General features: G+C 40.3%; 2 pseudogenes; one reads left to right on the top strand and one right to left on the bottom strand.

The window, feature by feature from the left end:
- Window positions 1-439: 439 nt before the first annotated feature.
- On the bottom strand, window positions 440-22,760 carry LOC115062102 (trace amine-associated receptor 8a-like; annotated as a pseudogene).
- LOC115062183 (trace amine-associated receptor 13c-like) lies at window positions 14,575-15,770 on the top strand (annotated as a pseudogene).
- Window positions 22,761-23,666: the final 906 nt, after the last annotated feature.

Raw genomic sequence — 23,666 nt, 5'->3', positions numbered from 1 at the left:
AGAGTCTATGTAGGTGATTTTTTTTAATTATTTTTTTAAGTACATTTAAACCCAGTATATGAAAAAACTGCCTAATGACAATGTGTAATCACTACTTCTATATCTTTGGCCAAACTTAATGACACAACATCTTCACTGGCAAATAACATTTCAGATGAACCAATCTGAAAATGCCGAGGCACAGCTGCTTAGGTATTTTATATATATCTACCATTTATTTATGGACTTCACCACTGTCAGGTGAGCTCACTAAATCCCATCTCTGTCGAACCACAACAAATCCTTGTATCGTATTTAGTTTCCAGAGGACCGTACCATCTTTGACTGCAGTGAGTTTTGGTGCCACCTATAGGACTTTAGCAGGCACATCAACTTCTAAAACTTCTCCAATTGTACATCCACTCTCACCGTCTCCTGCTGTTGACCTGTATGGGAAGCTTTAGCCCTGTCAGACAACACATGTTCAAATAAGTTTTCTTCTGTAAATTAAGCCACAGATTACTGAGGTAGTCACTTTTAACAAACGTTAAGGCGTGCCGTCCTTGTTTCATTGATGGAATTGTGGGAATGAAACAGCTTTTATCACAGCTGTCACCACAGGTCCTTCATTATTGAGCATAGTTATTCAACAAAAAAGAACATCTGCCAGTGGTTGCCCTGATTACTGCTCTGAGCTGGAGTGAGTAGAATCTCCAGAAAGAGATTGTTGCCTAACATGACACCGGCAGACATGTCCAATGGCTATTGTCACTGTCATTTACATGTGGCTGAAATGTGTTTTTAATATCAACGTGTTGAGGGTTAATGATGAAATTCCTAAATTAAATTAAAGGTTCAATGTTGGGTTGGATTTTACATTAACATCAACTTATTCTGTATTGAAACATATTAAACATGCTCTGTCTTTGTGCTGTTGCAGGTCATTCTGTGGTGGAAGGTGTCAAATCCAAAGATGATTGGAGAGATATTAAATATGAATATTTAATATTCATATTTAATATTTGTGTGTACAATCTTCTAGGTGGAGGGACGTGCTGAATAGAAGTATCCAATCCAAATGAAGGTCCAGGCTCCGATCATTGCATCACAGAACAAAAAGACAGTTGTTTGGTTACAGGAAAAGAGGGAGGAGTGTCTTATTCAGCGTTTTGATGGAGATGCTGGCCAGAAATCTACTGGAGCACCACAGCCTCTCTGGATATGGAGACCCTGGAGGAAGCTGAACTCTGCTTTCCACAGATGAACACTTCATGCAGGAAGAAGTTACAGCATTACGCCACAAACGTTTTCCTTTACATTCTGCTGTCCTCCATCACCGTACTGACTGTCTGTCTCAACCTGCTGGTCATCATCTCTATCTCCCACTTCAGGCATAAACTTCAAAACATTAACACAAAATTATTTTTATTATTCAGATGAAAAGTTTGAATGATTTCTATGTAAGGAAATGTAATTGTGACTATTTTAGACAGCTGTATTTAAAACTGCTGCTGCATGTGAACACTGTTTAAAGAATCATGGTGTTCCATCTGCTGCAGAGACTAATGGGCTCAGTATGGTTTTCTTTCTCCCAGGCAGCTACACACCTCCACCAACCTCCTCCTCCTCTCTCTGGCTGTCTCAGACTTCCTTGTCGGACTCCTGCTGATGCCAGTTCAAATCCTCCTTAAAGAAGGCTGCTGGGTTTTGGGGAGCTTGACATGCAGACTGTTTTATTATGTCTCTTTTGTCCTTCCATTGCCTCAGTAGGAAACATGGTGCTCATATCGGTTGACCGTTACGTGGCCATTTGTGACCCTTTGCATTACTCCACTAAAGTCACTCTAAACAGAGTTAAAGTCAGTGTTGGTCTGTGTTGGGCCTGTTCTGTCTTGTATAACGGTGTGATACTGAATGTCTTCCTGAAACACCCAGATAGGTATAATTCCTGCTATGGAGAGTGTGTAGCTGTTATTAACTTCTTAACAGGAGCTTTAGATGGCGTGTTGACTTTTATAGGTCCCATTTCCGTTATCATAACTCTGTATATGAAAGTATTTGTGGTGGCTGTGTCACAGGCTCGAGCTCTGAGGTCTCATACTGCAGCAGTGAAAGTCCAGAATTCAGTTCATGTGAGCGCTAATAACTGAGAGAAAAGCAGCCAGGACTCTTGGTGTTGTTGTAGTTGTGTTTCTAATATGTTTCTGTCCTTATTTTTATCCCTCAATCGCAGGCCAGGACGTGTCAAGTGATGTGGAATTTCAGTTTTTTCTGGCTACTTTATTGTAACTCCTGTCTAAATCCACTGATCTATGCTTTTTTCTATCCTTGGTTTAGAAAGTGTATTCGTCAGATTGTCACACTTCAGATACTGCAGCCTTATTCCTCTGATGCTAACATACTGTAGGAAAAGAGTTCAAATAAGGATTTCTTGCTGTTACTTCATGCCAGGATAAAATATGAAAAATGACTTGCTCATGAGGTTATCTGATTTTCTTGCCTGGGACATAAAGAGTCAGTGCCTCCAGCATGATGTTGCTTTCCTTTTTGTCAAAATGATATTGCTCATCTGTAAGTGGCTGAATTTAAAACCTTTAACTGAGCTGAATGATTGTTTTTGTTGTTGCTAAATCAGCCATGTATGTCAATATTGTGATTGCTCATCCATGTTTTCTGAATAAACTAAGCTGAAGGAAAAGTAAAAAATTGCATTGCCCCCTTTGCTGCCAGTCCTCTCCCTCTACCCCCCCAGACTTCCTGCTCCCTTCTTTCACAGCCACACTGATAAACATCAGAATGTCTACAATAACATAAATAAATATAAAATAAATCCAAGTATATTGTGGAACACTTAATGTTACACACTTTATATTGCATATAAAACCTATGCCTTTTCATTGAATGTGTAGTTGCTTTCATTAGCAAATCACAATTTTCCACATTACAGGACTACAAAGTTTTATTGATGTAATTGTCCTAATAGTCTCTATTCTACTCTGATTGGTACATTATAGTCTGAGTGCCGTGAAAACAATTACAGACAAAACACTGAACTGAGATCAATAACTTCTGAACTGTGTGTGTCGTGTTTTATAGATATGAACACAGAGGCCACTCTTTCCTTGGACTGTGTACAGGGGAATATGCACACCATCATCTGGGCATGATCACACAATGCATGTTATACAAGTAATAAAAAAAAAACAAACAAACAATTAGTATAATATTGCCCAATTTGATTTACCTCAAAACAATAGAACATTATAGGACGCTGACTTTTGATTTTTATTGAGTAATGAATTAACATGGCTTCTGTAACTGTAACTGTTCTGTATTTAGGAGGAATGTGAAAATAATAAAGAATCATCCAAACTCAAGATGAGAGTGACTCAGTACTCTGAACTAATGACGACATTGATTTAATATTTGGCCAATTATTCTTTTATCAAGAGCAGATAAAATTGGTAGAAACATTTTTTTTTTTTGAAAAAGGAAAGCAGGTTTTGCAAGCAATTCTGTCACATTTTTGTCAAAACATTGAAATTAAATTCACAAGATCAATTTATATGAAGGTTTATATCCAAATCAACTAAAATGTGGAACAGACAACTTTTCCAGGCTTAAATTTAGTGCATTGATAATGTAAAAAAAATCTCTTTCTACATTAAACTGGTCTGACTGGAGCCAGGCTGCAGTATCTGACATGTAATGATGTTTTTATAGATTTTCTGAACCAGGGGTAGAAAAAGACATAGATCACAGGGTTTAGACAGGAGTTGAAATACACCAGCCAAATCTCAATTAGTGAAGATGACGCCCCGACTAAATTATTCTCAGCTGCAACAGCGAAACAATAATATGGAGAGCAACACAACAGAAACACAGCTACTACAATACCCAGAGTCCTGGCTGCTTTCATTTCTATTTTTTAGCTTTTACACTCCCTGAAAGTTGTAGTGTGACAGCTGCAATGTGACAGCGCATGGCACGAGCCTGAGACACAGCCACCCACCACAAAACTCGCAAGTACAAAATGATGACTAAAATGGGGCCTAAAAGGTCACAACAAGATCAACAGCTCCTTCAACAAAGTTTACCACAACGACACAATCGCCATAACAGGAGTTATACCTGTTTGGACGTTTTAGGAAATCCCGAAGTATCCAGCTGCTGTGAACAGCAGAAAATCCAGCACAGACAAACACAGAGCTGAACTCTCTTTAGGGTAACTCTGGTGGAGTAAACCATGGGCTCACAAATAGCAATGTAGCGATCAACAGATATCAGCACCATGTTTCCTACTGAAACACTGACAACCAGGAACCCACAAAGTAATGCACACCACACATAAAGTCACCCAGGAACCAGCAGCCTTGGTTCTGGAGAAGAAAACTGGCATCTGCAAGAGACCCACTACAAAGTCAGCAGCAGCCAGAGAGAGGAGGAGGAGGTTGTGGTGGTGGTGTGGAGCTGCCTGAAAAGAAATAACATCAACACTCAAGACACTGTTATATCTAGTAGCTGTAGCAATACACGTTATTAGAAGTTAATAAAATCTGTAGTATTCACTGCTCACTAACATAGCTATATAAAACACTGTACTACAGATTATGTCCACTACAACCAGTAACCTAAATGTGTTGTTGCAAAACAGCAAGTGAAAAGTAAAGATCTTTGAAGGAATTCAGAGAAAACGTATCACTGCCTGAAGTGGGAGATGGAGATGATGACCAGCAGGTTAAGAACCACAGTGAGCAGTGATGATGGACAGCAGAGAGTAAATGCACAAGGCTTCAGAATGAGGACGCACAGTCTTCCTGCAGGAGCTGTTGAGTTGGGGAAAGCAGAGTTCAACTTCTTCCCATACCTCCATATTCAGACAGAGGAGAGGTTGATGAGCTCTGTCAGCTCTTCTGATGAAAGATCTTTGCCGTACAGCTAATTTATTTCTTTCTTTCTCTCTCCTCCTCAGTTCCAACTCCTGACACTTAAGTGGAAAACTTTTTTAAGGCAGCTGCAACACCCTTCCTTCCTCTCCCAACCTCACAAACTAAACCACCTTACCTTGTGTTTTTTTTATGGTTTAATGGTTGTCATTCAGAGCTAATGTCATGTGTGGATATTCTGAGCGCTAAAGGGCCCTTTAGGAATCATATTAATCCTACCCTACACCTGCACACTAATTCTTTTCGTTGCCGGGGTTCAGATTTAGAGTTTGTTTTTTTTGATTTGGAAAAGTGTCCCATCACCAGAGTATTTTCCTACCCAAGGTTAAAACATGAACACTGTTTTCCAACCAATGTACGATTAAAATAAATTTTGATTCGAAGAACGCCATTGAGTGAAATTACATCAGATTTTAAAAAAAATGTATCCTCTGAAGCGTTTCATGTACCAGTTTTTGGTCCTCCGAAGACTTTGTCCTTTTCGGTTTCTTTAGCCTGAAAGTTCTTATAAAATTTTCACTCACCCAAACAGCACTTTTTCTTCCCACTTATGGGTTAATTCATTATATTAGTTTTTGTGTAAATCTTGATCCCATTATAAATAATTTGAGGTCTCGGGTGAAAAAAAGGGGAAAATAAATAATAAAAAGAAAAAAAAACAACAGGTGAAATAAAGTCTCTTTCCTTTTAAAATTGCATTTGAATTTCTATGAATTCTCCCTACCTTCTTTTGATACATCTATGGGGGGTGTCCAGGTGAGAAAGGGCACTCAAGGCAGAAGATCCAGGTCACCGATATCATCAGGATTCATCCCTCTACTAGTGATGGGTAGTTTGGACCTTTTTACTGACTTGTCTTTTAATCTCATTCAGGAAAATGAACTACAGAAGTTTCCTTTTGTTAAACTATTGAACCCCCTTTTGGGCCATAGCCTGGTGAAGGTGGAATTACTCATTACTTCATTTGCAGGTAGCACAGCGCTCCGCCTTCCATTAGGAAAATTCCCATTCTTGATGGTTATTCACATTAGCCTACCTGGTCAGTGAAGACCCATCGTGTATGAATTTGTTCCATCATAAAGGCAAAATAAACATCCATCCCATAGCTACACAGCTAACAACAACCTCCGTGCTAATGTCTCAGAGCTCTCCTCACCAGTAACAGCAGCATGACGTGAAAAATGAACGAATCCCTCATTCCTACACGGAGAACATGTGGCAGAAAGACCCGTTCGCGAACGAATCTGAGCTGGCGGAGCGCATGCGCAGACTAGAAAAAAAAACAAAAACGAGTCATTCACTGAGATGGCTCGTTAATCCGGAGTCAATACAAAAGATTAGTTCAAAGTGAACGAATCGTTTACGAACACATCATTACCTATTACCAAAGAAATGAATTATTCCCCCCCAGTTATACATTTCCATCTACCTGTACCAAACTGAACAAAATGGAAATATGCATTATTCAACCACACCCCAAACAACGGCAGCTAGCGCTTAGCTTAGCTCGTTTACTGCGCTTCATTACGCTGCCAGAAAATGACAATTTAACAGCTAATTACAATCAACTTCAGAATATTGAATTCACGTCCCCCTTATATCCAGATCCTGTCGCAAATTCCGATCACATTATACTCAACTGAAGTCTTTCAGGACAACATTTTAGTGCTAATCGGCTAACTCACGGAGCTAATGCACTTTAGCCGGTGTGTAGACCGATTTGGTTCCCCCAGGTTCCGGTTCCCCTTTACGCTGATTTACTGCTGAGTCGTGCGTAGTTGCTAAGTTACCGTGCGTACTTAAAGAAGAAACGCAAATAGAACACAGCTGAGTGTACGGAAAGCGAAATGGAACAAGCCATGTGTAGGTTACTGGTGTGTTATTTATTATATAAAAAATAAACTGAGAATGCATTTGTTCGGCCATTCTTTGTCAATCTTTGTGTAAATGGATGCCAGCTAGCATATCTGTGCGAGAGTAGCCTACGTTAAGTAAACCTCACTGCCGGATCACTTACACTAGTTAGTCACTTCGAAAGGACTGCTAGCTAACTGGTTAGCTAGCTGGTTAGCATGCTCGGCTGACGGATTGATGACATTATTTTTGACGTATAAAGTTACTATAGCTTACCGTTCATTTGAAAACGGGCGGATATTTCTGCTCCTTGGAAACACCCACCGGATAGTGTCCGTATGTTTCAGAATTCACGAACTGTTGAACACAAGTTTACCATTTTAAGAACAACACTCACATGACAAACACTCATCCTGGCCGTCCTTTGGGAAACTGGGTTGGAATTAGTTTATGTCCTGGGTTAGTTCCAAGTAAGGGCATGATTTATAGGAAGTCAATGATCCATTCACTGAACACTTAGAATATTTTTTCCCTGAAAGCCTTCACATTATCTGATCTCTTGCCGACATGCCCATAAAATAGACTATAGTCTACTATTATCACTGATCGATCAACCGTTAAACTGTAGCATATACACAAGAAAAATTCAGCAACAAAGCGTGGTATTTATTTACTCATAAAAATTATAACAAGTGTCACAGGCGTGGACTCGGAGCATCAACTCTGTGGTGGAAGGTGTCAAATCCAAAGATGATTGGAGAGATATTAAATATGAATGTATATTTGTTGTACAATCTTCTAGGTGGAGGGACGTGCTGAATAGAAGTATCCAATCCAAATGAAGGTCCAGGCTCCGATCATTGCATCACAGAACAAAAGACAGTTGTTTGGTTACAGGAAAAGAGGGAGGAGTGTCTTATTCAGCGTTTTGATGGAGATGCTGGCCAGAAATCTACTGGAGCACCACAGCTCTCTGGATATGGAGACCCTGGAGGAAGCTGAACTCTGCTTTCCACAGATGAACACTTCATGCAGGAAGAAGTTACAGCATTACGCCACAAACGTTTTCCTTTACATTCTGCTGTCCTCCATCACCGTACTGACTGTCTGTCTCAACCTGCTGGTCATCATCTCTATCTCCCACTTCAGGCATAAACTTCAAAACATTAACACAAAATTATTTTTATTTTATTCAGATGAAAAGTTTGAATGATTTCTATGTAAGGAAATGTAATTGTGACTATGTTTAGACAGCTGTATTTAAAACTGCTGCTGCATGTGAACACTGTTTAAAGAATCATGGTGTTCCATCTGCTGCAGAGACTAATGGGCTCAGTATGGTTTTCTTTCTCCAGGCAGCTACACACCTCCACCAACCTCCTCCTCCTCTCTCTGGCTGTCTCAGACTTCCTTGTCGGACTCCTGCTGATGCCACTTCAAATCCTCCTTAAAGAAGGCTGCTGGGTTTTTGGGGAGCTTGACATGCAGACTGTTTTATTATGCTCTTTTGTCCTCACATCTGCCTCAGTAGGAAACATGGTGCTCATATCGGTTGACCGTTACGTGGCCATTAGTGACCCTTTGCATTACTCCACTAAAGTCACTCTAAACAGAGTTAAAGTCAGTGTTGGTCTGTGTTGGGCCTGTTCTGTCTTGTATAACGGTGTGATACTGAATGTCTTCCTGAAACACCCAGATAGGTATAATTCCTGCTATGGAGAGTGTGTAGTGTTATTAACTTCTTAACAGAGCTTTAGATGGTGTTGACTTTTATAGGTCCCATTTCCGTATCATAACTCTGTATATGAAAGTATTTGTGGTGGCTGTGTCACAGGCTCGAGCTCTGAGGTCTCATACTGCAGCAGTGAAAGTCCAGAATTCAGTTCATGTGAGCGCTATAGGTCTGAGAGAAAAGCAGCCAGGACTCTTGGTGTTGTTGTAGTTGTGTTTCTAATATGTTTCTGTCCTTATTTTTATACCTCAATCGCAGGCCAGGACATGTCAAGTGATGTGGAATTTTCAGTTTTTGGGATCTGGCTAGTTTCTAGTAACTCCTTGTCTAAATCCACTGATCTATGCTTTTTTCTATCCTTGGTTTAGAAAGTGTATTCGTCAGATTGTCACACTTCAGATACTGCAGCCTTATTCCTCTGATGCTAACATACTGTAGGAAAAGAGTTCAAATAAGGATTTCTTGCTGTTACTTCATGCCAGGATAAATATGAAAAATGACTTGCTCATGAGGTTATCTGATTTTCTTGCCTGGGACATAAAGAGTCAGTGCCTCCAGCATGATGTTGCTTTCCTTTTTGTCAAAATGATATTGCTCATCTGTAAGTGGCTGAATTTAAAACCTTTAACTGAGCTGAATGATTGTTTTTGTTGTTGCTAATCAGCCATGTATGTCAATATGTGATTGCTCATCCATGTTTTCTGAATAAACTAAGCTGAAGGAAAAGTAAAAAATTGCATTGCCCCCTTTGCTGCCAGTCCTCTCCCTCTACCCCCCCAGACTTCCTGCTCCCTCTTTCACAGCACACTGATAACATCAGAATGTCTACAATAACATAAATATAATATAAAATAAATCCAAGTATATTGTGGAACACTTAACGTTACACACTTTATATTGCATATAAAACCTATGCCTTTTCATTGAATGTGTAGTTGCTTTCATTAGCAAATCACAATTTCCACATTACAGGACTACAAAGCTTTATTGATGTAATTGTCCTAATAGTCTCTATTCTACTCTGATTGGTACATTATAATTAGTCTGAGTGCCGTGAAAACAATTACAGACAAAACACTGAACTGAGATCAATACTTCTGAACTGTGTGTGTCGTGTTTTATAGATATGAACACAGAGGCCACTCTTTCCTTGGACTGTGTACAGGGGAATATGCACACCATCATCTGGGGCATGATCACACAATGCATGTTACAAGTAATAAAAAAAAACAAAACAAACAAACAAACATATTAGTATAATATTGCCCAATTTGATTTACCTCGAAACAATAGAACATTATAGACGCTGACTTTTGATTTTTATTGAGTAATGAATTAACATGGCTTCTGTAACTGTAACTGTTCTGTATTTAGGAGGGAATGTGAAAATAATAAAGAATCATCCAAACTCAAGACTAGAGTGACTCAGTACTCTGAACTAATGACGACATTGATTTAATATTTGGCCAATTATTCTTTTATCAAGAGCAGATAAAATTGGTGGAAACATTTTTCTTTTTTGAAAAAGGAAAGCAGGTTTTGCAAGCAATTCTGTCACATTTTTGTCAAAATATTGAAATTAAATTCACAAGATCAATTTATATGAAGGTTTATCCAAATCAACTAAAATGTGGGAACAGAAACTTTTACAGACATGAATTTCATAGCCTTATCTGGGAGGCATTTGATTATTTTAGAGTGCCTGGAGCAGTTGTCAACTTAGTAGGAAGATATTCCAGGATATCAGACTGTGTGAAAGTACAGCAGGCTTTACAACTGGTTGGTATTTAGTTATATAATAATTAACACACCAGTAGAAAGCAGAGTTCAGCTTCCTCCAGGGTCTCCATATCCAGAGAGGCTGGGTGCTGGTTTATATCCAAATCAACAAAAATGTGGGAACAGACAACTTTTCCAGGCTTAAATTTGTGCATTGATAATGTAAAAAAATCTCTTTCTACATTAAACTGGTCTGACTGGAGCCAGCTGCAGTATCTGACATGTAATGATGTTTTAATAGATTTTCTGAACCAGGGTAGAAAAAGACATAGATCACAGGGTTTAGACAGGAGTTGAAATACACAGCCAAATCTCAATGGGTGAAGATGACGCCCCGACTAAATTATTCTCAGCTGCAACAGCAAAACAATAATGGAGAGGAACACAACAGAAACACAGCTACTACAATACCCAGAGTCCTGGCTGCTTTCATTTCAATTTTTTAGCTTTTACACTCCCTGAAAGTTGTAGTGTGACAGCTGCAATGTGACAGCGCATGGCACGAGCCTGAGACACAGCCACCACACAAAAACTCGCAAGTACAAAACTATGATGACTAAAATGGGCCTAAAAAGGTAACAACAAGATCAACAGCTCCTTCAACAAAGTTTACCACAACGACACAATCGCCATAACAGGAGTTACCTGTTTGGACGTTTTAGGAAATCCCGAAGTATCCAGCTGCTGTGAACAGCAGAAAATATCCAGCACAGACAACAGAGCTGAACTCTCTTTAGGGTAACTCTGGGGAGTAAACCATGGGCTCACAAATAGCAATGTAGCGATCAACAGATATCAGCACCATGTTTCCTACTGAAACACTGACAACCAGGAACCCCAGAAAGTAATGCACACCACACATAAAGTCACCAGGAACCAGCAGCCTTGGTTCTGGAGAAGAAGAACTGGCATCTGCAAGAGACCCACTACAAAGTCAGCAGCAGCCAGAGAGAGAGGAGGTTGGGTGTGGTGTGTGTGGAGCTGCCTGAAAGAAATAACATCAACACTCAAGACACTGTTATATCTAGTAGCTGTAGCAATACACGTTATTAGACGTTAATAAAATCTGTAGTATTCACTGCTCACTATCATAGCTATATAAAACACTGTACTACAGATTATGTCCACTAACCAGTAACCTAAATGTGTTGTTGCAAAACAGCAAGTGAAAAGTAAAGATCTTTGAAGGAATTCAGAGAAAACGTATCACTGCCTGAAGTGGGAGATGGAGATGATGCCAGCAGGTTAAGAACCACAGTGAGCAGAGTGATGATGGACAGCAGAGAGTAAATGCACAAGGCTTCAGAATGAGGACGCACAGTCTTCCTGCAGGAGCTGTTGAGTTGGGGAAAGCAGAGTTCAACTTCTTCCCATACCTCCATATTCAGAGACAGAGGAGAGGTTGATGAGCTCTGTCAGCTCTTCTGATGAAAGATCTTTGCCGTACAGCTAATTTATTTCTTTCCTTTCTCTCCTCCTCAGTTCCAACTCCTGACACTTAAGTGGAAAACTTTTTTAAGGCAGCTGCAACACCCTTCCTTCCTCTCCCAACCCACAAACTAAACCACCTTACCTTGTGTTTTTTTAATGGTTTAATGGTTGTCATTCAGAGCTAATGTCATGTGTGGATATTCTGAGCGCTAAAGGGCCCTTTAGGAATCATATTAATCCTACCCTACACCTGCACACTAATTCTTTTCGTTCCCGGGGTTCAGATTTAGAGTTTGTTTTGTTTGATTTGGAAAAGTGTCCCATCACCAGAGTATTTCCTACCCAAGGTTAAAACATGAAAACACTGTTTTCCAACCAATGTACGATTAAAATAAATTTGAAGAGCGCCATTGAGTGAAATTACATCAGATTTAAAAAAAAATGTTCCTCTGAAGCGTTTCATTACCAGTTTTTGGTCCTCCGAAGACTTTGTCCTTTTCGGTTTCTTTAGCCTGAAAGTTCTTATAAAATTTCACTCACCCAAACAGCACTTTTTCTTCCCACTTATGGGTTAATTCATTATATTAGTGTTTTTGTGTAAATCTTGATCCCATTATAAATAATTTGAGGTCTCGGGTGAAAAAAGGGGAAAATATAGAATAAAAGAAAAAAAAAAACAACAGGTGAAATAAAGTCTCTTTCCTTTAAAATTGCATTTGAATTTCTCCCTACCTTCTTTTGATACATCTATGGGGGGTGTCCAGGTGAGAAAAGGGCACTCAAGGGCAGAAGATCCAGGTCCCGATATCATCAGGATTCATCCCTCTACTAGTGATGGGTAGTTTGGACCTTTTACTGACTTGTCTTTTAATCTCATTCAGTAAAATGAACTACAGAAGTTTCCTTTTGTTAAACTATTGAACCCCCTTTTGGGCCATAGCCGGGGTGAAGGTGGAATTACTCATTACTTCTTTGCAGGTAGCACAGCGCTCCGCTTCCATTAGAAAAATTCCCATTCTTTGATGTGTATTCACATTAGCCTACCTGGTCAGTGAAGACCCATCGTGTATGAATTTGTTCCATCATAAAGGCAAAAATAAACATCCATCCCATGCTACCCAGCTAACAACAACCTTCGTGCTAAAGTCTCAGAGCTCTCCTCACCAGTACAGCAGCATGACGTGAAAAAATGAACGAATCCCTCATTCCTACACGGAGAACTGTGGCAGAAAGACCCGTTCGCGAACTAATCTGAGCTGGCGGAGCGCATGCGCAGACCAGGAAAAAAAAAACAAAAAACGAGTCATTCACTGAGATGGCTCGTTAATCCGGAGTCAATACGAAAGATTGGTTCAAAGTGAACGAATCGTTACGAAACGACACATCATTACCTATTACCAAAGAAATGAATTATTCCCCCCCAGTTATACATTTCCATCTACCTGTACCAAACTGAACAAAATGGAAATATGCATTATTCAACAGCACACCCCAAACAACGGCAGCAGCTAGCGCTTAGCTTAGCTCGTTTACCGCGCTTCATTACGCTGCCAGAAAATGACAATTTAACAGCTAATTAAAATCAACTTCAGAATATTGAATTCACGTCTCCCATTATCCAGATCCTGCCGCAAATTCCGATCACATTATACTCAACTGAAGTCTTTCAGGACAAACCATTTTAGTGCTAATCGGCTAACTCACGGAGCTAATGCACTTTAGCCGGTGTGTCAACCGATTCGGTTCCTCCAGGTTCCGGTTCCCCTTTACGCTGATTTACTGCGTAAGTCGTGCGTAGTTGCTAAGTTACCGTGCGTACTTAAAGAAGAAACGCAAATAGGAACACAGCTGAGTGTACGGAAAGCGAAATGGAACAAGCCAATGTGTAGGTTACTGGTGTGTTATTTATTATATAACTAAATAAACTGAGAATGCATTTGTTCGGCCATTCTTTGTCAATCTTTGTGTAAATGGATGCCAGCTAGCATATCTGTGCGAGAGTAGCCTACGTTAAGTAAACCTCACTGCCGGATCACTTACACTAGTTTAGTCCCTTCGAAATGGACTGCTAGCTAACTGGTTAGCTAGCTGGTTAGCGTGCTCGGCTGACGGATTGATGACATTATTTTGACGTATAAGTTACTATAGCTTACCGTTCATTTGGAAACGGGCGGATATTTCTGCTCCTCGGAAACACCCACCGGATAGTGTCCGTATGTTTCAGAATTCACGAACTGTTGAACACAAGTTTACCATTTTAAGAACAACACTCACATGACAAACACTCATCCTGGCCGCCCTTTGGGAAACTGGGTTGGGAATTAGTTTATGTCCTGGGTTAGTTCCAAGTAAGGGCATGATTTATAGGAAAGTCAATGATCCATTCACTGAACACTTCAAACATTTTTACACATTATCTGTTATCTCTTGCACGACATGCCCATAAAATAGACTATAGGTCTACATAATTATCACTGATCGATCAACCAGTTAAACTGTAGCATATACACAAGAAAAATCCAGCAACAAGCGTGGTATTTATTTACTCATAAAAATTATAAACAAGTCAACAGGCGTGGACTCGGAGCATCAACTCTGTGGTGGAAGGTGTCAAATCCAAAGATGATTGGAGAGATATTAATATGAATGTATATTTGTGTGTACAATCTTCTAGGTGGAGGGACGTGCTGAATAGAAGTATCCAATCCAAATGAAGGTCCAGGCTCCGATCATTGCATCACAGAACAAAAAGACAGTTGTATGGTTACAGGAAAAGAGGGAGGAGTGTCTTATTCAGCGTTTTGATGGAGATGCTGTCCAGAAATCTACTGGAGCACCACAGCCTCTCTGGATATGGAGACCCTGGAGGAAGCTGAACTCTGCTTTCCACAGATGAACACTTCATGCAGGAAGAAGTTACAGCATTACGCCACAAACGTTTTCCTTTACATTCTGCTGTCCTCCATCACCGTACTGACTGTCTGTCTCAACCTGCTGGTCATCATCTCTATCTCCCACTTCAGGCATAAACTTCAAACATTAACACAAAATAATTTTTATTTTATTCAGATGAAAAGTTTGAATGATTTCTATGTAAGGAAATGTAATTGTGACTATGTTTAGACAGCTGTATTTAAAACTGCTGCTGCATGTGAACACTGTTTAAAGAATCATGGTGTTCCATCTGCTGCAGAGACTAATGGGCTCAGTATGGTTTTCTTTCTCCAGGCAGCTACACACCTCCACCAACCTCCTCCTCCTCTCTCTGGCTGTCTCAGACTTCCTTGTCGGACTCCTGCTGATGCCAGTTCAAATCCTCCGTAAAGAAGGCTGCTGGGTTTTGGGGAGCTTGACATGCAGACTGTTTATTTATGCCTCTTTTGTCCTCACATCTGCCTCAGTAGGAAACATGGTGCTCATATCGGTTGACCGTTACGTGGCCATTTGTGACCCTTTGCATTACTCCACTAAAGTCACTCTAAACAGAGTTAAAGTCAGTGTTGGTCTGTGTTGGGCCTGTTCTGTCTTGTATAACGGTGTGATACTGAATGTCTTCCTGAAACACCCAGATAGGTATAATTCCTGCTATGGTGAGTGTGTAGCTGTTATTAACTTCTTAACAGGAGCTTTTGATCGCGTGTTGACTTTTATAGGTCCCATTTCCGTTATCATAACTCTGTATATGAAAGTATTTGTGGTGGCTGTGTCACAGGCTCGAGCTCTGAGGTCTCATACTGCAGCAGTGAAAGTCCAGAATTCAGTTCATGTGAGCGCTAAAAAGTCTGAGAGAAAAAGCAGCCAGGACTCTTGGTGTTGTTGTAGTTGTGTTTCTAATATGTTTCTGTCCTTATTTTTATCCCTCAATTGCAGGCCAGGACATGTCAAGTGATGTGGAAATTTCAGTTTTTGGGATCTGGCTACTTTATTGTAACTCCTGTCTAAATCCACTGATCTATGCTTTTTTCTATCCTTGGTTTAGAAAATGTATTCGTCAGATTGTCACACTTCAGATACTGCAGCCTTATTCCTCTGATGCTAACATACTGTAGGAAAAGAGTTCAAATAAGGATTTCTTGCTGTTACTTCATGCCAGGATAAAATATGAAAAATGACTTGCTCATTAGGTTATCTGATTTTCTTGCCTGGGACATAAAGAGTCAGTGCCTCCAGCATGATGTTGCTTTCCTTTTTGTCAAAATGATATTGCTCATCTGTAAGTGGCTGAATTTAAAACCTTTAACTGAACTGAATGATTGTTTTTGTTGTTGCTAAATCAGCCATGTATGTCAATATTGTGATTGCTCATCCATGTTTTCTGAATAAACTAAGCTTAAGGAAAAGTAAAAAAATTGCATTGCCCCCTTTGCTGCCAGTCCTCTCCCTCTACCCCCCCAGACTTCCTGCTCCCTTCTTTCACAGCCACACTGATAAACATCAGAATGTCTACAATAACATAAATATAATATAAAATAAATCCAAGTATATTGTGGAACACTTAACGTTACACACTTTATATTGCATATAAAACCTATGCCTTTTCATTGAATGTGTAGTTGCTTTCATTAGCAAATCACAATTTTCCACATTACAGGACTACAAAGTTTTATTGATGTAATTGTCCTAATAGTCTCTATTCTACTCTGATTGGTACATTATAATTAGTCTGAGTGCCGTGAAAACAATTACAGACAAAACACTGAACTGAGATCAATAACTTCTGAACTGTGTGTGTCGTGTTTTATAGATATGAACACAGAGGCCACTCTTTCCTTGGACTGTGTACAGGGGAATATGCACACCATCATCTGGGGCATGATCACACAATGCATGTTATACAAGTAATAAAAAAAACAAAACAAACAAACAGATTAGTAAAATAATGCCCAATTTGATTGACCTCGAAACAATAGAACATTATAGGACGCTGACTTTTGATTTTTATTGAGTAATGAATTAACATGGCTTCTGTAACTGTAACTGTTCTGTATTTAGGAGGAATGTGAAAATAATAAAGAATCATCCAAACTCAAGACTGAGAGTGACTCAGTACTCTGAAACTAATGACGACATTGATTTAATATTTGGCCAATTATTCTTTTATCAAGAGCAGATAAAATTGGTGGAAACATTTTTCTTTTTGAAAAAGGAAAGCAGGTTTTGCAAGCAATTCTGTCACATTTTTGTCAAAACATTGAAATTAAATTCACAAGATCAATTTATATGAAGGTTCGTATCCAAATCAACTAAAATGTGGGAACAGACAACTTTCCAGGCTTAAATTTAGTGCATTGATAATGTAAAAAATCTCTTTCTACATTAAACTGGTCTGACTGGAGCCAGGCTGCAGTATCTGACATGTAATGATGTTTTTAATAGATTTTCTGAACCAGGGGTAGAAAAAGACATAGATCACAGGGTTTAGAACAGGAGTTGAAATACACCAGCCAAATCTCAATTAGTGAAGATGACGCCCCCGACTAAATTATTCTCAGCTGCAACAGCAAAACAATAATACGGAGAGCAACACAACAGAAACACAGCTACTACAATACCCAGAGTCCTGGCTGCTTTCATTTCTGATTTTTTAGCTTTTACACTCCCTGAAAGTTGTAGTGTGACAGCTGCAATGTGACAGCGCATGGCACGAGCCTGAGACACAGCCACCACAAAAAACTCGCAAGTACAAAACTATGATGACTAAAATGGGGCCTAAAAAGGTAACAACAAGATCAACAGCTCCTTCAACAAAGTTTACCACAACGACACAATCGCCATAACAGGAGTTATACCTGTTTGGACGTTTTAGGAAATCCCGAAGTATCCAGCTGCTGTGAACAGCAGAAAATATCCAGCACAGACAAACACAGAGCTGAACTCTCTTTAGGGTAACTCTGGTGGAGTAAACCATGGGCTCACAAATAGCAATGTAGCGATCAACAGATATCAGCACCATGTTTCCTACTGAAACACTGACAACCAGGAACCCCAGAAAGTAATGCACACCACACATAAAGTCACCCAGGAACCAGCAGCCTTGGTTCTGGAGAAGAAGAACTGGCATCATCAAGAGACCCACTACAAAGTCAGCAGCAGCCAGAGAGAGGAGGAGGAGGTTGGTGGTGGTGTGGAGCTGCCTGAAAAGAAATAACATCAACACTGAAGACACTGTTATATCTAGTAGCTGTAGCAATACACGTTATTAGAAGTTAATAAAATCTGTAGTATTCACTGCTCACTAACATAGCTATATAAAACACTGTACTACAGATTATGTCCACTACAACCAGTAACCTAAATGTGTTGTTGCAAAACAGCAAGTGAAAAGTAAAGATCTTTGAAGGAATTCAGAGAAAACGTATCACTGCCTGAAGTGGGAGATGGAGATGATGACCAGCAGGTTAAGAACCACAGTGAGCAGAGTGATGATGGACAGCAGAGAGTAAATGCACAAGGCTTCAGAATGAGGACGCACAGTCTTCCTGCAGGAGCTGTTGAGTTGGGGAAAGCAGAGTTCAACCTTCTTCCCATACCTCCATATCAGAGACAGAGGAGAGGTTGATGAGCTCTGTCAGCTCTTCTGATGAAAGATCTTTGCCCTACAGCTAATTTATTTCTTTCCTTTCTCTCCTCCTCAGTTCCAACTCCCGACACTTCAAATCAAATCAGATTTATTTGTATAGCGCCAAATCATAACAAAGTTACATCAAGGCACTAACCCTAACCCATATAGAGCAGGTCTAGACCAAACTCTTTATAAATTTATTTAAAGAGACCCAACAGATCCCCCGATGAGCAAGCACCTGGCAACAGTGGCAAGGAAAAAACTTCCTTTAAGAGGCAGAAACCTCGAGCAGAACCAGGCTCAGGGGGGGCGGGCCATCTGCCTCGACCGGTTGGGTTGAGAGAGAGAGAGAGAGAGAGAGGCATTGGGGGGGGTGGGGGGGTGTAGGCAGGAACATGTTGTTGCATGAAGTTCATGGAGTTGAGCTGTAATACAGAAATTCATGCTATATGGGACCAGCAGGTGTTGCAGGAACATGGGATGGAGATGAGGACAGGGAGAGAGAGGAGAGGAACTGGGAGAGACAGAGACTTTGGCAGAACATGGTTAGTAAATGCAGTATAAATGCTTAGAACTGGGTGAAACTATTTTGTTTTTTTTTGTTTTTTTTTAAGAAGGATGGTTTTTATCAGCGCATGCAAGGAGAGAGAGAGAGAGAGAGAGAGAGAGAGAGAGAGAGAGAGAGAAGCTCAGTCCTTCCCCCAGCAGCCTCGGCCTACAGCAGCCTCGCTAAAGAGTAGAGGACTTTAACTTTTTAACTATCAGCTCTGTCATACAGGAAAGTTTTAAGCCTGGTCTTGAAAGTTACAAAAGAGTCCGCCCCCCGGACCGATGCTGGGAGTTGGTTCCATAGAAGAGGATAACTGATAACTGAACGATCTGCCTCCAGATTTACTCTTGGAGACTCTAGGAACCACAAGTAAACCTCCATCTAGAGAGCGGAGTGGCCTGCTAGGACAGTAAGGAACTATGAGCTCTCTGAGATACGATGGAGCTTGGCCATTAAGAGCTTTATATGTTAAAAGAAGGATTTTGAATTCTACTCTATATTTTACTGGCAGCCAATGAAGAGCAGCTAACACAGGAGAGATGTGATCTCTTTTCCTAGTTCCTGTTAATATTCGTGCAGCAGCGTTCTGAATTAACTGAAGGCCTTTTAGAGATTTGTTTGGACATCCAGATAGTAATGAGTTACAGTAGTCCAGCCTAGAAGTTACAAATGCATGGACTAGTTTTTTTGCATCATCCTGAGAAAGGATGTTTCTGATTTTCCTAATGTTTCTCAGGTGGAAGAAAGCTGCCCGACTAACTTGTTTTATGTGAGGGACAAAGGACATGTCCTGGTCAAAAATTACTCCAAGATTTCTTACAGTGGAGCTGGAAGCCAAAGTAATGCCGTCCAGACTGATGAGATGATTAGATAGTATTTTTCTGAGGTGCTTAGGACCGAGTACAATAACTTCTGTTTTGTCAGAGTTGAGAAGTAAAAAATTTCCAGTCATCCAGACTTTTATGTCTTCCAGACATGTCTGCAGTCTGACTATCTGACTGACTTCATTTGGCTTCATTGATAGGTACAGCTGGGTATCGTCTGCGTAGCAGTGGAAGTTGATGCTGTGTTTCCTGATAATGTTGCCTAGAGGAAGCAGATAAAGCGTAAAGAGGATTGGTCCAAGTACCGAACCCTGCGGGACTCCATGACTGACTACAGTACATGAGGAGGAGCTGTTGTTTACATGAACAAACTGATGTCTATCTGATAAGTAGGATTTGAACCACTTTAGTGCAGTTCCTTTAATTCCAATTTCATGTTCCAGTCTCTGTAGTAAAATATTATGATCTACGGTGTTGAATGCAGCACAAAGATCTAGAAGGAGAAGTATGGAGGCTGATCCATCGTCTGAGGCCATTAGAATGTCATTGGAAACTTTAACCTGTTTCTGTGCTATGATGGGCTCTAAATCCTGACTGAAACTCTTCAAACAAACTGTTCCCACCCAGATGCTCGTGTAGTTGTTTTGCTACAGCTTTCTCAATGATTTTAGAAATAAATGGAAGGTTCGATATGGGTCTATAGTTTGCCAAAACATCTGGATCAAGATTAGGCTTTTTAAGCTGGGGTTTGATGACCGCAGTTTTAAGTGCCTGAGGTACGTAACCCAGAATAAAGTCAGATTAACCAAATCTAGAATGAACGACTCAATTAAATAAAGATCTCTTTAAAGAGGCTAGTTGGTACTGGGTCTAATAGACAGGTTGACGGTCTGGATGATGAAACTATAGAAGCTAGCTCTGAGAGATTAAGAGGTGAGAATGATTCCAGATGTAAAAGAGGCGTCGCAGCTGATTCAGCAGTTGTCGTCTTCAGAAGGGGATTTTTATCTAACGTAGGCAAGAGCTGATAAATTCTTTCTCTGATCATGAGAATTTTGTCTGAAAAAAAACTAATAAAATCATTACTGCTTAGAGCTAAGGGGATCACTGGTTCAACTGAGCTATGGCTCTCTGTCAGCCTGGCTACAGTGCTGAAGAGAAACCTGGGGTTGTTCTTGTTTTCTTCTATGAGTGCTGAGTAATATGAACTTCTAGCACTGCAGAGAGCTTTTTTATATGTTTTCAGGCTATCTTTCCAGGCTCTGTGAGACTCTTCTGACTTACTGGAACGCCAGTTTCTTTCTAATTTCCTTGATGTCTGCTTTAAGGCATGGATTTGGTAACTATACCAGGGAGCCATCCTCCTCAGATTGAATACTTTCTTTTTCAGAGGGGCGGCATTATCAAGATTCGAACGCAGTGTGGCCATAGTGCTAGTTACAAGGTCATCAACCTGCGTATGGGAGAAATCATCATTTAAATTTAGATATGGCATTGTTGGGAATGATGACCAAATGTTCTCTTTAAATTTAGCCACAGCAGCTTCAGATAAACATCTTCTATAGCTGAATTTATTCCTCAATGCTGTGGAGCCCATTAAAGTAAACTCAAATGTAATAAGGTAATGGTCAGACGGGAGAGAATTTTGGGGAAGAATTGTTAGCTTGTCAATTTCAATGCCATAAGTTAGAACAAGATCAAGGATATGATTGTAAAAGTGAGTGGGTTCATTCACATGCTGGGAAAAGCCAATTGAGTCTAGTAGGGAAAGAAACCCAGAACTAAGGCTGTCGCTTTCTACATCAACATGTATATTGAAATCTGGGATAACAGGGATTCTAACTCATTAATCTTTGCCTCCATTTCTACCATCATCCTACATCTATGACAAGAGGTGCTATCATAAAAGGAGGCAGAAGAATAACTACACATGAGGCACAGAGAACAGGAGAGGAGAGGAGGAGGAGAAGGAGGAACAGAGAGTGGAGACAGAGAGCTAGAGGACATTGCTAATCGGGTAGTTTGATTAGCGGAGGAGGAGAAACGGTTATAACCTTTGGAGAAAGGGGAGATATTGACTTCTAAAACCTAGTGTTGGTGTGAAAATAATTTTCTGCCTGATTACTCGAGTGAATTAGGAAATAATAGCAGAAGAACAGTGGAAACAACACAGAGATGACAAAGCACAATAGAGAGCACAACCGCCAGTGACCGGAAATGATGCAACACGCTTACCGCCCAGCACGCAAGCTGACACCTGGTGACACACTTAAGTGGAAAAGTTTTTTTAAGGCAGCTGCAACACCCTTCCTTCCTCTCCCAACCTCACAAACTAAACCACCTTACCTTGTGTTTTTTTTTTTAATGGTTTAATGGTTGTCATTCAGAGCTAATGTCATGTGTGGATATTCTGAGCGCTAATGGGCCCTTTAGGAATCATATTAATCCTACCCTACACCTGCACACTAATTCTTTTCGTTGCCGGGGTTCAGATTTAGAGTTTGTTTTTGTTTGATTTGGAGAAGTGTCCCACCGCCAGAGTATTTTCCTACCCAAGGTTAAAACATGAACACTGTTTTCCAACCAATGTACGATTAAAATAAATTTTAAAAGAAGAGCGCCATTGAGTGAAATTACATCAGATTTAAAAAAAAATGTATCCTCTGAAGCGTTTCATTTACCAGTTTTTGGTCCTCCGAAGACTTCATTCAGTAAAATGAACTACAGAAGTTTCCTTTTGTTAAACTATTGAACCCCCTTTTGGGCCATAGCCTGGTGAAGGTGGAATTACTCATTACTTCATTTGCAGGTAGCACAGCGCTCCGCCTTCCATTAGAAAAATTCCCATTCTTTGATGGTTATTCACATTAGCCTACCTGGTCAGTGAAGACCCATCGTGTATGAATTTGTTCCATCATAAAGGCAAAATAAACATCCATCCCATAGCTACACAGCTAACAACAACCTTCGTGCTAATGTCTCAGAGCTCTCCTCACCAGTAACAGCAGCATGACGTGAAAAATGAACGAATCCCTCATTCCTACACGGAGAACATGTGGCAGAAAGAACCGTTCGCGAACGAATCTGAGCTGGCGGAGCGCATGCGCAGACCAGAAAAAAACAAAAAACGAGTCATTCACTGAGATGGCTCGTTAATCCGGAGTCAATACGAAAGATTAGTTCAAAGTGAACGAATCGTTTACGAACGACACATCATTACCTATTACCAAAGAAATGAATTATTCCCCCCCAGTTATACATTTCCATCTACCTGTACCAAACTGAACAAAATGGAAATATGCATTATTCAACAGCACACCCCAAACAACGGCAGCAGCTAGCGCTTAGCTTAGCTCGTTTACCGCGCTTCATTACGCTGCCAGAAAATGACAATTAACAGCTAATTAAAATCAACTTCAGAATATTACATTCACGTCTCCCATTATATCCAGATCCTGCCGCAAATTCCGATCACATTATACTAAACTGAAGTCTTTCAGGACAAACATTTTAGTGCTAATCGGCTAACTCACGGAGCTAATGCACTTTAGCCGGTGTGTCAACCGATTTGGTTCCCCCAGGTTCCGGTTCCCCTTTACGCTGATTTACTGCTGAGTCGTGCGTAGTTGCTAAGTTACCGTGCGTACTTAAAGAAGAAACGCAAATAGAAACACAGCTGAGTGTATGGAAAGCGAAATGGAACAAGCCAATGTGTAGGTTACTGGTGTGTTATTTATTATATAAAAAAATAAATTGAGAATGCATTTGTTCGGCCATTCTTTGTCAATCTTTGTGTAAATGGATGCCAGCTAGCATATCTGTGCGAGAGTAGCCTACGTTAAGTAAACCTCACTGCCGGATCACTTACACTAGTTAGTCCCTTCGAAATGGACTGCTAGCTAACTGGTTAGCTAGCTGGTTAGCGTGCTCGGCTGACGGATTGATGACATTATTTTTGACGTATAAAGTTACTATAGCTTACCGTTCATTTGGAAACGGGCGGATATTT

The sequence above is a fragment of the Echeneis naucrates genome, chromosome 21 (assembly GCF_900963305.1).
Source record: "Echeneis naucrates chromosome 21, fEcheNa1.1, whole genome shotgun sequence".
NCBI lineage: Eukaryota > Metazoa > Chordata > Actinopteri > Carangiformes > Echeneidae > Echeneis > Echeneis naucrates.
This window is presented reverse-complemented; position numbering and strand designations above follow the sequence as displayed.